The 12607-nt window shown below is 46.9% G+C and overlaps 1 protein-coding gene across 3 annotated transcripts in view; it reads right to left on the bottom strand.

Moving 5' to 3' along the window:
* DCHS1 (dachsous cadherin-related 1) overlaps nt 1–2595 on the bottom strand; it is a 114640-nt gene extending 112045 nt beyond the window's left edge. Inside the window, exon 1 of one of the 3 annotated variants that reach the window (XM_056552940.1) lies at nt 1558–2595. The gene's annotated coding sequence lies outside the window, so the exon portion shown is untranslated. The remainder of the gene's footprint in view (nt 1–1557) is intronic. The other 2 variants (XM_056552942.1, XM_056552941.1) reach the window with 2 other exon arrangements.
* Nucleotides 2596–12607: the final 10012 nt, after the last annotated feature.

The following is a 12607-nucleotide window of genomic DNA, read 5'->3' as shown; positions in this document are numbered from 1 at the left end:
TGGGGCGGGGATCTGTGATGTCATATAATGGTATATGGTGGTTATAGAGTGTCAGCTCTGTGGGGCGGGGGATCTGTGATGTCATATAATGGTATATGGTGGTAATAGAGTGTCAGCTCTGTGGGGCGGAGGGATCTGTGATGTCATATAATGGTATATGGTGGTTATAGAGTGTCAGCTCTGTGGGGCGGGGGGGATCTGTGATGTCATATAATGGTATATGGTGGTAATAGAGTGTCAGCTCTGTGGGGCGGGGGGATCTGTGATGTCATATAATGGTATATGGTGGTAATAGAGTGTCAGCTCTGTGGGGCGGGGGGGATCTGTGATGTCATATAATGGTATATGGTGGTAATAGAGTGTCAGCTCTGTGGGGCGGGGGGATCTGTGATGTCATATAATGGTATATGGTGGTAATAGAGTGTCAGCTCTGTGGGGCGGGGGGGATCTGTGATGTCATATAATGGTATATAGGGGTAATAGAGTGTCAGCTCTGTGGGGCGGGGGGGGATATGTGATGTCATATAATGGTATATGGTGGTAATAGAGTGTCAGCTCTGTGGGGCGGGGGGATCTGTGATGTCATATAATGGTATATGGTGGTAATAGAGTGTCAGCTCTGTGGGGCGGGGGGGATCTGTGATGTCATATAATGGTATATAGGGGTAATAGAATGTCAGCTCTGTGGGGCGGAGGGATCTGTGATGTCATATAATGGTATATGGTGGTAATAGAGTGTCAGCTCTGTGGGGCGGGGGATCTGTGATGTCATATAATGGTATATGGTGGTAATAGAGTGTCAGCTCTGTGGGGCGGAGGGATCTGTGATATCATATAAAGGTATATGGTGGTAATAGAGTGTCAGCTCTGTGGGGCGGGGGGGATCTGTGATGTCATATAATGGTATATGGTGGTAATAGAGTGTCAGCTCTGTGGGGCGGGGGATCTGTGATATCATATAAAGGTATATGGTGGTAATAGAGTGTCAGCTCTGTGGGGCGGGGGGATCTGTGATGTCATATAATGGTATATGGTGGTAATAGAGTGTCAGCTCTGTGGGGCGGGGGGATCTGTGATGTCATATAATGGTATATGGTGGTAATAGAGTGTCAGCTCTGTGGGGCGGAGGGATCTGTGATATCATATAAAGGTATATGGTGGTAATAGAGTGTCAGCTCTGTGGGGCGGGGGGATCTGTGATGTCATATAATGGTATATGGTGGTAATAGAGTGTCAGCTCTGTGGGGCGGGGGGATCTGTGATGTCATATAATGGTATATGGTGGTAATAGAGTGTCAGCTCTGTGGGGCGGAGGGATCTGTGATATCATATAAAGGTATATGGTGGTAATAGAGTGTCAGCTCTGTGGGGCGGGGGGGATCTGTGATGTCATATAATGGTATATGGTGGTTATAGAGTGTCAGCTCTGTGGGGTGGAGGGATCTGTGATGTCATATAATGGTATATGGTGGTAATAGGGTGTCAGCTCTGTGGGGCGGAGGTGGCGCCCCCTGTGGTCACTGCCCCTTAGGTCATGTAGACACGTATCACACTCACCATTAGATTGTCAGCTCAGGTGACCGCAGTCTCTGATTCGGCCGGGTGTCAGTCACACTTGGTGTTAATCCTGTTTCCATTCCAGGAGACCTCCGTCTGTCTCTCTGAGGCCAATGGCTGGCGGTCTCTTCTCTAACTGCACATGGCCCTCACCTCAGATGTCTCATCCCTGTGGCCTGCGGTCTTTACTCTACCTGCACATACGGCCCTCACCTCAGATGTCTCTTTCCTGTGGCCGGTGGTCTCTTCTCTACCTGCACATACGGCCCTCACCTCAGATGTCTCTTTCCTGTGGCCGGCGGTCTCTTCTGTACCAGCACATACGGCCCTCACCTCAGATGTCTCTTCCCTGTGGCCGGCAGTCTCTTCTCTACCTGCACATACGGCCCTCACCTCAGATGTCTCTTCCCTGTGGCCGGCAGTCTCTTCTCTACCTGCACATACAGCCCTCACCTCAGATGTCTCTTTCCTGTGGCCGGCGGTCTCTTCTCTACCTGCACATACGGCCCTCACCTCAGATGTCTCTTTCCTGTGGCCGGCGGTCTCTTCTCTACCTGCACATACGGCCCTCACCTCAGATGTCTCTTTCCTGTGGCCGGCGGTCTCTTCTCTACCTGCACATACGGCCCTCACCTCAGATGTCTCTTCCCTGTGGCCGGCAGTCTCTTCTCTACCTTCACATAAGGCCCTCACCTCAGATGTCTCTTCCCTGTGGCCGGCAGTCTCGGCGCTTTGTTCTCATCCCTGGGCCGTCTCTTTCATCCCCTTTGTGCAGATCTTCAGGGCGGTCCCTCTGCGCAGTGTTTGCTATTGTTCTGTCAGATGGATGTCTCTTTTCCTGAGGGCCGTCTATGTGATGGGGAGCGCTCTCTCCAGATGTGGCCGGTTGTATCATCCGGCAGGGCTTCCTCCACTCTTTAAGATGCCAGCCCTAATAATGAGGAGGTCTCAGTGCACTCCCTGCAGTCTCTCTGTCTGTCTGTCTCTCTGGCTGGGACAATGGATTGAGACAGCTGTGGATGTGAGAGAGAGCGCAGCCAGCACTGGGCTCCGAGGGACTGAGAGCCTGGACTGAAACATGACTCCCCCCCCTACCTCCTCCTCCAGCATCAGCCCCGCACACCTCCTCCAGCAGTGCCCCCCCTCCTCCAGCAGTGCCCCCCTCCTCCAGCAGTGCCCCCCTCCTCCAGCAGTGCCCCCCCTCCTCCTACAGTGCCCCCCCACCTCCTCCATCCCCCCTCTGCTCTCCTCTTCTCATCTGGTAATTTATGCTGAATTCCAGGACCAGACCCAGCGCACAACATGGAAACTGGAGGAGAGACCCTGCTGCCTGCACTAACACAGACACGTCTACTACACACACGTCTACTACACACACGTCTACTACACACACGTCTACTACACACACGTCTACTTCACACACGTCTACTACACACACGTCTACTACACACACGTCTACTACACACACGTCTACTACACACACGTCTACTACACACACGTCTACTACACACACGTCTACTACACACTCGTCTACTACACATACAAATCTACTACACACTCGTCTACTACACACACGTCTACTACACACTCGTCTACTACACACTCGTCTACTTCACACACGTCTACTACACACTCGTCTACTACACACTCGTCTACTTCACACTCGTCTACTTCACACACGTCTACTACACACACGTCTACTACACACACGTCTACTACACACACGTCTACTACACACACGTCTACTACACACACACGTCTACTACACACACACACGTCTACTACACACACGTCTACTACACACACGTCTACTACACACACGTCTACTTCACACACGTCTACTTCACACACGTCTACTACACACACGTCTACTACACACTCGTCTACTACACACACGTCTACTACACACACGTCTACTACACACACACGTCTACTACACACTCGTCTACTTCACACACGTCTACTACACACACGTCTACTACACACACGTCTACTACACATACAAATCTACTACACACACACACGTCTACTACACATACAAATCTACTACACACACAAATCTACTGCACACATCTACTACACACTAGGACAGCACACTAACATCTACTACACTCACATCTACTACACACACTGATAATATAAGAATGTTATCACTATACATATTACCATCATACTGTAACTGACCAAATCCTGTATACTGAGACGAATAATACCAATATACAAGGAGGAATATTATCACTTTACAGATTACCATCATACTGTTACTGACCAAATCCTGTATAATACCAATATACAAGGAGGAATATTATCACCATACATATTACCATCATACTGTTACTGACCAAATCCTGTATACTGAGACCAATATTACCAATAATACCAGTATATAAGAAGGAATATTATCACCATACATGTTACCTTCATACTGTTACTGACTAAATACTGTATACTGAGACCAATATTACCAATAATACCAGTATACAAGGAGGAATATTATCATTATACATATTACCATCATACTGTTGCTGACCAAATCCTGTATACTGAGACCAATATTACCAATAATACCAGTATACAAGGAGGAATATTGTCACCATATGTTTTACCATCATACTGTTACTGACCAAATCCTGTATACTGACTAATAATACCAGTAAACAAGGAGGAATATTATCATTATACATATTACCATCATACTGTTACTAACCAAACTCTGTATACTGAAACAAATATTACCAATAATACCAGTTTATAAGGAGGAATAGTATCACTATACATATTACCATCATACTGTTACTGACCAAATCCTGTATACTGAGACCAGTATTACCAATAATACCAGTATACAAGGAGGAATATGTTGCGGCGAGCGCTCCGGCCACTCAATCTGGTCGTGAGCCCTCTCTTCCTCCTTCCTCCGGCGGGTCCGGGATGCGAATCTTGGGCTGTCACTTACCCCTTGCTCCTGCTGGCTTCTCCGCTGGTTCTATTCCCTGGCATGCACGCTCCCGCCTCCTAGGGGGCGTGCTCGCCAGAGCTATAAGATTTAAAGGGCCACTGCGCCCTGAATTAGTGTTTGCACCTGTTCCTTCTTTATAAGTATGTGCACCTCTCTCTACCTCTTGCCGGATCTTTGTGTGCCCTGTGCCCAAGAGAAAGAGTTACTGTGTATAGCCATGCCTGTGTTCTGACCTTTCGCTCCGTGACCTTGCTTCTGTGCCGCCTGTGTGCTGACCTCCTGTTACCGTTCCTGACCACACATCTGTGCTGCCAGCCCTGACCTTCTGCTAGTCCTGACTACCAGTTGCCTCATCCTTCCTGTGCTACGTTTCATCTTAGCAGCCTATGTGGACGAGTCGTGCCAGGGGTAGCAACCTGGGTGCCGCCTGCCACAGCAAGTCCATCCCGCTTTGCTGCGGGCTCGGGTGAAAACCAGCGGCACCTTAGACTATGCTCCCTGGTATGGCCCACGTCATCTTCCACACAGGTACTACCTCCGTGAGTGTTACAGTAAGATCCAGCCATGGATCCTCCTGGGGTGCCTCTGCCTGATGTCTCGGACCTTTCCACCGTGGCTCAACAGTCACAACAGTTGAACCAGTTGTCAGCCATGATGCAACAGTTTCTGAGGGAGATCATACGCTGTGAAGAGGCTTCATGACTCAGTGCTCTATGCATTTGGATCTCATGGCAGATCAGTTTCCTACGGAGCGGGCTAAAGTGGCCTTTTGTGGTCAGTCTATTGTCCGGTAAAGCCCTGGCCTGGGCTACTCCTCTCGGGGATAGTAATGATCTGGTGTCTTCAAACCTGCAGGCCTTCCTCTCAGAATTCCGCTATGTCTTTGAAGAACCCGCACAGGCCTCCTCGGCCGAGATGGCGCTTCTGAACCTCAGCCAAGAGAACTCCTCTGTTGTTGACTACGCGGTTCAATTCTGCACTCTTGTCTCTGAACTGGCTTAGAACGACGAGGCCTTGTGTGCTACATTTAAAAAAGGACTGTCTAGTAGAATCAAGGATGCTCTCGCTGTTTGTGATTCTCCATCTACCCTGAGTGAGCTTATCCATTTGGCTACTCGAATTGGTGTGCGTTTTGTCGAGAGGCAGGAAGAACTTCGTCTGGAAAGAGAACCTGTCCGAACACAGCGATTTCCTTGTTTGGCACCCGTGTTCCAATGTCCACCTCTACCGTCTCCTTTGTCTCCTGCCGAAGAGGCAATGCAGGTGGATCGGTCTCGCTTAACAAAGCTGGAAAGATCCCATTGACGCAATGAGAATTTGTGCCTATATTGTGCTAGTCCGGAGCAATATCTCAAAGACTGTTCTATACATCCTCAGAGTCCGGGAAACGCTCGCACCTAGGACACGTGGGAGAGGCGTCCCTGGGTGTGAATACTACCTCTCCTCGTTTGACCATGCCGGTTCTAGTTTATACTTCCGCCAAGACATCTTTCTCCGCTTCTGCCTTTTTGGACTCTGGTTCCGCTGGAGATTTTATTGATGCCTCCCTGGTCCATAAACATCGTCTCCCAGTGACCCGGCTTCCTAAGCCTTTGTACATTTCTTCTGTCAATGGAGAAAACCTGAACTGTACGGTGGTATTCCGCACTGAACCTCTCATTATGCAAGTGGGAGTGTTGCATAAGGATAAGATTGAGTTCTATGTGCTACCTCATTGTACTTCGGAGCTTCTTCTTGGTCTTCCTTGGCTTCAACGTCACACTCCATTTCTCGACTGGAAATCTCGCAAGGTCACCCGCTGGGGACCTTTCTGCCAAAATCACTGTCTTGTGTCTACCCAGTCTAAGTCTGTCTCTTCGCCTTCTTCTATGCCAGGCCTGCCTCTCTATTCTGCAAAAAGCAGGCCAAGACTCTTCCACCCCATTGTCCCTATGATTGTCCTATTGACTTACAGCCTGGGACCACGCTTCCACGTGGAAGAATCTATCCATTGTCAGTTCCTGAGACACCAGCCATGGCAAAATATATCCAGGAGAACCTCCAAAAGGGTTTTATCCGAAAGTCCTCATCTCCTGCCGGAGCTGGATTCTTCTTTGTAGGGAAGAAGGATGGTTCTCTCCATCCTTGTATTGACTACAGGGGTCTAAACAAGATTATGATAAAAAATCGCTATCCTCTTCCTTTAATTTCTACATCTACGGGGTGTCTAGGTCTTCTCAAAGTTGGATTTGTGTGGAGCATATAATCCTATCCATATCCATGAGGGAGACGAATGGAGGACGGCCTTTAATACCCGAGATGGACACTTTGAGTATCTCGTGATGCCTTTCGGTCTGTGTAACGCTCCAGCTGTCTTCTAAGAATTTGTCAACGATATCTTTCGAGATCTTCTCTACATGTGTGTTGTTGTGTACCTTGATGACATCTAGATCTTCTTGCCCAATTTGGAGGAGCATCCCTCTCATGTTCGCCAGGTCCTACAGCATCTTCGGGAGAATCATCTTTACGCCAAACTTGAAAAATGCCTATTCGAGAGATCTTGTCTGCCATTCCTGGGTTACATTGTTTCCCATCAGGGTCTTCAGATGGATCCTGGCAAACCGTCTGCTCTGTTGAATTGGCCTCGTCCTACTGGTCTTCGGGCTATTCAATGCTTTCTTGGGTTTGCCCATTATTATCGTCAGTTCATTCCACATTTTTCTTCCTTGGTTGCCCCGATTGTGGCACTTACTAAAAAGAACTGTAACCCCAAGTCTTGGCCTCCTGAGGCCGAAGAGGCCTTCACTCGCTCAAAGTCTGCATTTGCATCCATCCTCTCAAGACCAGATCCGCTAAAACCCTTCTCTTTTTAGGTAGACGCATCATCTGTGGGAGCGGGAGCCGTTTTAACTCAGAAAACCTCCAAGGGCAAAATTGTAAACTGTGGCTTCTTCTCCAAGACTTTCTCATCTGCAGAGAGGAACTACTCTATTGGAGATCGGGAACTCCTTGCTATTAAACTTTCCTTATTATAAAGTTCTTCTCTTCCAGTCAGCATCTATTCTGACCATAAGAATCTCCTATATCTACAGTCTGCTCAGCGTCTAAACCCTCGGCAGACTAGATGGTCTCTTTTCTTTTCCAGGTTTATTTCTTTATTCATTTCCGCCCTGCAAACAAAAACGTCAGAGCTGATGCTCTTTCTATGTCCTCCGATGTGGTAGGATTGGACTCCATTCCAAGGCATCTTGTTCCTCCAGAGCGTCAAATTTCTGCAGCTCCTGCCAATCTTCAGCAAGTCCCACCTGGAAAATGTTTTGTGTCTATTCAAGACATAGAGTCTTGCAGGCTGTCCAATCTGGAGTACGGAAGTCCATTCAACTTATCTCTCGGCAATACTGGTGGCCGCACCTTGAACGCAATGTTACAAATTTTGTCCGTTCCTGTGTTACCTGTGCCCGTGACAAAACTCCACGACAGAAACCAGCGAGTCTCTTACAACCTTTGCCCATCCCGGAGACTCTTTGGTCTCTCATAGCTATGGACTTTATTACCGATCTTCCATCTTCCTGCAATAATACGGTCATCTGGGTGGTGGTTGATCGATTCTCTAAAATGGCTCATTTCGTTCCTTTACCAGGTCTTCCATCTGCTCCACAGCTGGCGAAACATTTTCTTCAACAAATTTTTCGTCTTCATGGCCATCCGACTCACATCGTCTCGGATCGTTTTGGAGTACAATTTATTTCCAAGTTCTGGCATGCTCTCTGTTCCCGTCTTAACATCAAGCTGACCTTTTCCTCTGCTAATCACCCATAGACCAACGGCCAGGTGGAGAGAGACTCGACAGAATGAATGGGTCGATCTTTTGCCTTGGGCAGAGTTTTCTTACAATCACAAAGACTCTGAGTCCACTAAGACAAGACAAGTCCATTTTTTGAGGTTTATGGACATCTTCCTCGTATTCCTTTTCCTCTTCCAGACCCTTCTGGAGTGCCAGCCATTGATTATCAAGTACAGGATTTTATATCCATCTGGCAGGAGACCCGCCACTCTTTGATTTGCGCCTCTTCCGGTATGAAATCCCAAGAGAATAAGAAGAGAAGGCCTTCTCCAACTTTTTCTCCTGGCAACAAAATCTGGCCACAGGAAGGGACAGGTGCAAACACTAATTAAGGACACACTGGCCCTTTAAATCTCAGAGCATCGGCAGGCGCTCGGGACCTAGGAGGTGGGAGCATGCATGCCGGGAAACAGAACCAGCAGATAAGCCAGCAGGAGCAAGGGGTAAGTGATGGCCCGAGATTCGCATGCAAGCGCGAGGAGAGCGCTCACGGCCAGAGTGAGTGACTGGAGCACTCGCAGCAACTGTATCCCCCCCCCTCCCCTTTGATCTCCCCCTCTATTTGGGTCTTACAAAATTTCGGAACAAATTGTGGTCCAGAATATTCTCCTCCAGCTCCCATGACTGTACCTCAGGACCGAACCCCTTCCAGTCTACTAAAAAAAAAAAAAATTTCCCCCTTACAGTTTTAGTCGCCAAAATTTCCTTGACTTCAAAAATATTCGAGGAACCAGAGACTGGAGAGGAAACAATGTGTTTTTGGGATACGTAAGGGAGGCAGGCAGACGGAGCTTTTAAGACACAGGATTGATTCTGTGCAAAACCTCAAACGGTCCCAGGAAGCGAGGACCCAAGTTATAACTGGGAACCATAAAACGAACATACTTAGAGGAGATCTAAGATTTTTTTAGTAGACTGGAAGGGGTTCGGTCCTGAGGTAAGGTCATGGGAGCCGGAGGAGAATATTCTGGACCACAATTTGGTCCGAAATTTTCTAAGAACCAAATAGAGGGGGAGATCAAAGGGGAGGGGGGGGGATACTGTTGCTTCGAGCGCACCAGTCACTCACTCTGGCCGGGAGCGCTCTCCTCGCGCTTCCATGCGAATCTCGGGGCGTCACTTACTCCTTGCTCCTGCTGGCTTATCCGCTGGTTCTGTTTCCCGGCATGCATACTCCCGCCTCCTAGGTCCCGCGTGCCTGCCGATGCTCTGAGATTTAAAGGGCCAGTGTGCCCTTAATTAGTGTTTGCACCTTTCCCTTCCTGTGACCAAGAGAAAGTGTTACTGTGTATAGCCCTGCCTGTGTTCTGACCTTTCACTCCGTGACCTGATCTTGCTCCTGTGCTGCTTGCCTGCTGACCTCCTGTTACGTTTCCTGACCACGCATCTGTGCCGCCAGCCCTGACCTTCTGCTAGTCCTGACTATGAGTAGCCTCATCCTTCCTGTGCTACGTTTTATCTCAGCAGCCTATGTGGACGACCCGTGCCAGGGGTAGCGACCTGGGTGCAGCCTGCCGCAGCAAGTCAATCCCGATTTGGGGCGGGCTCTGGTGAAAACCAGCAGCACCTTAGACTCTGCTCCCTGGTAAGGCCCACGTCATCTTCTACACAGGTACAGCGGATCCACTATCTCTGTGAGTGTTACAGAATATTATCACCATACATATTACCATCATACTGACCAAATCCTGTATACTGACCAATATTACCAATAATACCAGTATACAAGGAGGAATATCATCACTATACATATTACCATCATACTGTTACTGACTAAATTCTGTATACTGAGACCAATATTATGAATAATACCAGTATAAAAGGAGGAATATGATCACCATACATATAACTACCATACTGTTACTGACCAAATCCTGTATACTGAGACCAATATTACCAATAATACCAGTATACAATAAGCAATATTATTACCTACATATAACTACCATACTGTTACTGACCAAATCCTGTATCCTGAGACCAATATTACCAATAATACCAGTATACAAGGAGGAATATTATCACCATACATATTACCATCATACTGTTACTGACCAAATCCTGTATACTGAGACCAATATTAACAATAATACAAGTATACAAGGAGGAATATTATCACCATATATATTACCATCATACTGTTACTGACCAAATCCTGTATAATGAGACCAATATAACCAATAATACAAGTATACAAGGAGGAATATTATCACCATGCATATTACCATCATACTGTTACTGACCAAATCCTGTATACTGGCCAATATTGCCAATAATGCCAGTATATAAGGAGGAATATTATCCCCATACATATTACCATTATACTGTACTGACCAATTCCTGTATACTGAGACCAATATAGCCAACAATACCAGTAAACAAGGAGGAATATCATCAACATACATATTACCATTATACTGTTACTGACCAAATCCTGTATAATTAGACCAATATTACCAATAATACCAGTATATAAGGAGGAATATTATCACCATACATATTACCATCATACTTTTACTGACTAAATACTGTATACTGAGACGAATAATACCAATATACAAGGAGGAATATTATCACTTTACAGATTACCATCATACTGTTACCGACCAAACCCTGTATACTGTAACACTCACGTTTCTCAAGACAGGAACTCCGGTGGATGTGGATCTGCTGGATCTGTGTGGCAGATGACTGGGACCGTACCAGGGAGCGGAGTCTAAGGTGCTGCTTGTTTTCACCAGAGCCCCCCGCAAAGCGGGATGGACTTGCTGCTCTAGGTGACACACAAGTCGCTACCCCTGGCACGGCTCGACCACACAGGCGTCTGAGGAGATGCGAGGCACAGGAGGGATAAGGCAGCTCGTAGTCTGGATAGCAGAAGGGCAGGGCAGGCGGCACAGTAGCGTAGTCTAGACGTAGAAGGAGGACAGTAGGCAGGCGGCAGAGGAGCAAGGTCAAGTCACAAAGCAAGAGATCAGATACATGGCAAGGCAATAACAGGAATGCTTTCTCTCAGGCTCAAGGCAACAAAAATCCGGCAGGAAACTGAGGAGGGTGGAGGAATTTATAAATGAGCCACAGGTGGATTACACTAATGAACATACTGGCCCTTTAACCCCTTAACGACGAAGGACGTATATATTTACATCCTCCGCCGGCTCCCGCGATATGTCGGAGTCCGATCGGCGAATGACTTCTCCGTGCCTGAGATCCAGGCAGGAGCAGGCAAGCACTGATAACCCTGATCACAGGCGTGTTAATACATGCCAGTGATCTATGTAAAAGATCAGTGTGTGCAGTGTTATAGGTCCCCATGGGAGCTATAACACTGCAATTTTTTTTAAAGAAGTGTTAATAAAGATCATTTAACCCCTTCCCTAATAAAAGTTTGAATCACCCCCCTTTTCCCATAAAAAAAACTGTGTAAATAAAAATAAATATATGTGGTATCACCGCGTGCGTAAATGTCCAAACTATAAAAATATATCATTAATTGAACTGCACGGCCAATGGCGTACACGTAAAAAAATACCAAAGTCCAAAAAAGCGTATTTTTGGTCACTTTTTATACCATTAAAAAATGAATAAAAAGTGATCTGAAAGTCTGATCAAAACAAAAATGATACTGATAAAAACTTCAGATCACGGTGCAAAAAAGGAGCCCTCATACAGCCATGTGTGTGGAAAAATAAAAAAGTTATAGGGGTCAGAAGATGACATTTTTAAACGTATAAATTTTCCATACGACAAAATGTAACCTAGATAAGTAGGGTACCATTTTAACCGTATGGACCTACAGAATAATGATAAGGTGTAATTTTTACCGAAATATGCACTGCGTAGAAACGGAAGCCCCCAAAATTTACAAAATGGCGTTTTTTCTTCGATTTTGTCGCACAATTATTTTTTTTTCCGTTTAGCCGTGTATTTTTGGGTAAAATTACTAATGTCACTGCAAAGTAGAATTGGTGACGCAAACAATAAGCCATAATATGGATTTTTAGGTGGAAAATTGAAAGGGTTATGATTTTTAAAAGGTAAGGAGGAAAAAACGAAAATGCAAAAACTGAAAAACCCTGTGCCCTTAAGGGGTTAAATCTTAAAGCTCCGGCGTGTGCGTGCCCTAGGGGGTGGGGACACGCATGCCGGAGCAGAGAAGCAGAGGCGGAGGCAGAAAAAACACCCGGAGAGAGTGACGGACTGGGGCTACAGCAGGTAAGGAGACCATAAGCTCACGGCCAGCGTGTGGCCGGAGCGCATTATGTAAC

This window comes from Hyla sarda, unplaced genomic scaffold (genome assembly GCF_029499605.1).
Source record: "Hyla sarda isolate aHylSar1 unplaced genomic scaffold, aHylSar1.hap1 scaffold_214, whole genome shotgun sequence".
Lineage (NCBI taxonomy): Eukaryota > Metazoa > Chordata > Amphibia > Anura > Hylidae > Hyla > Hyla sarda.
Note: the sequence above shows the minus strand (reverse complement) of the source record. Positions and strands in the feature narration are given on the sequence as shown.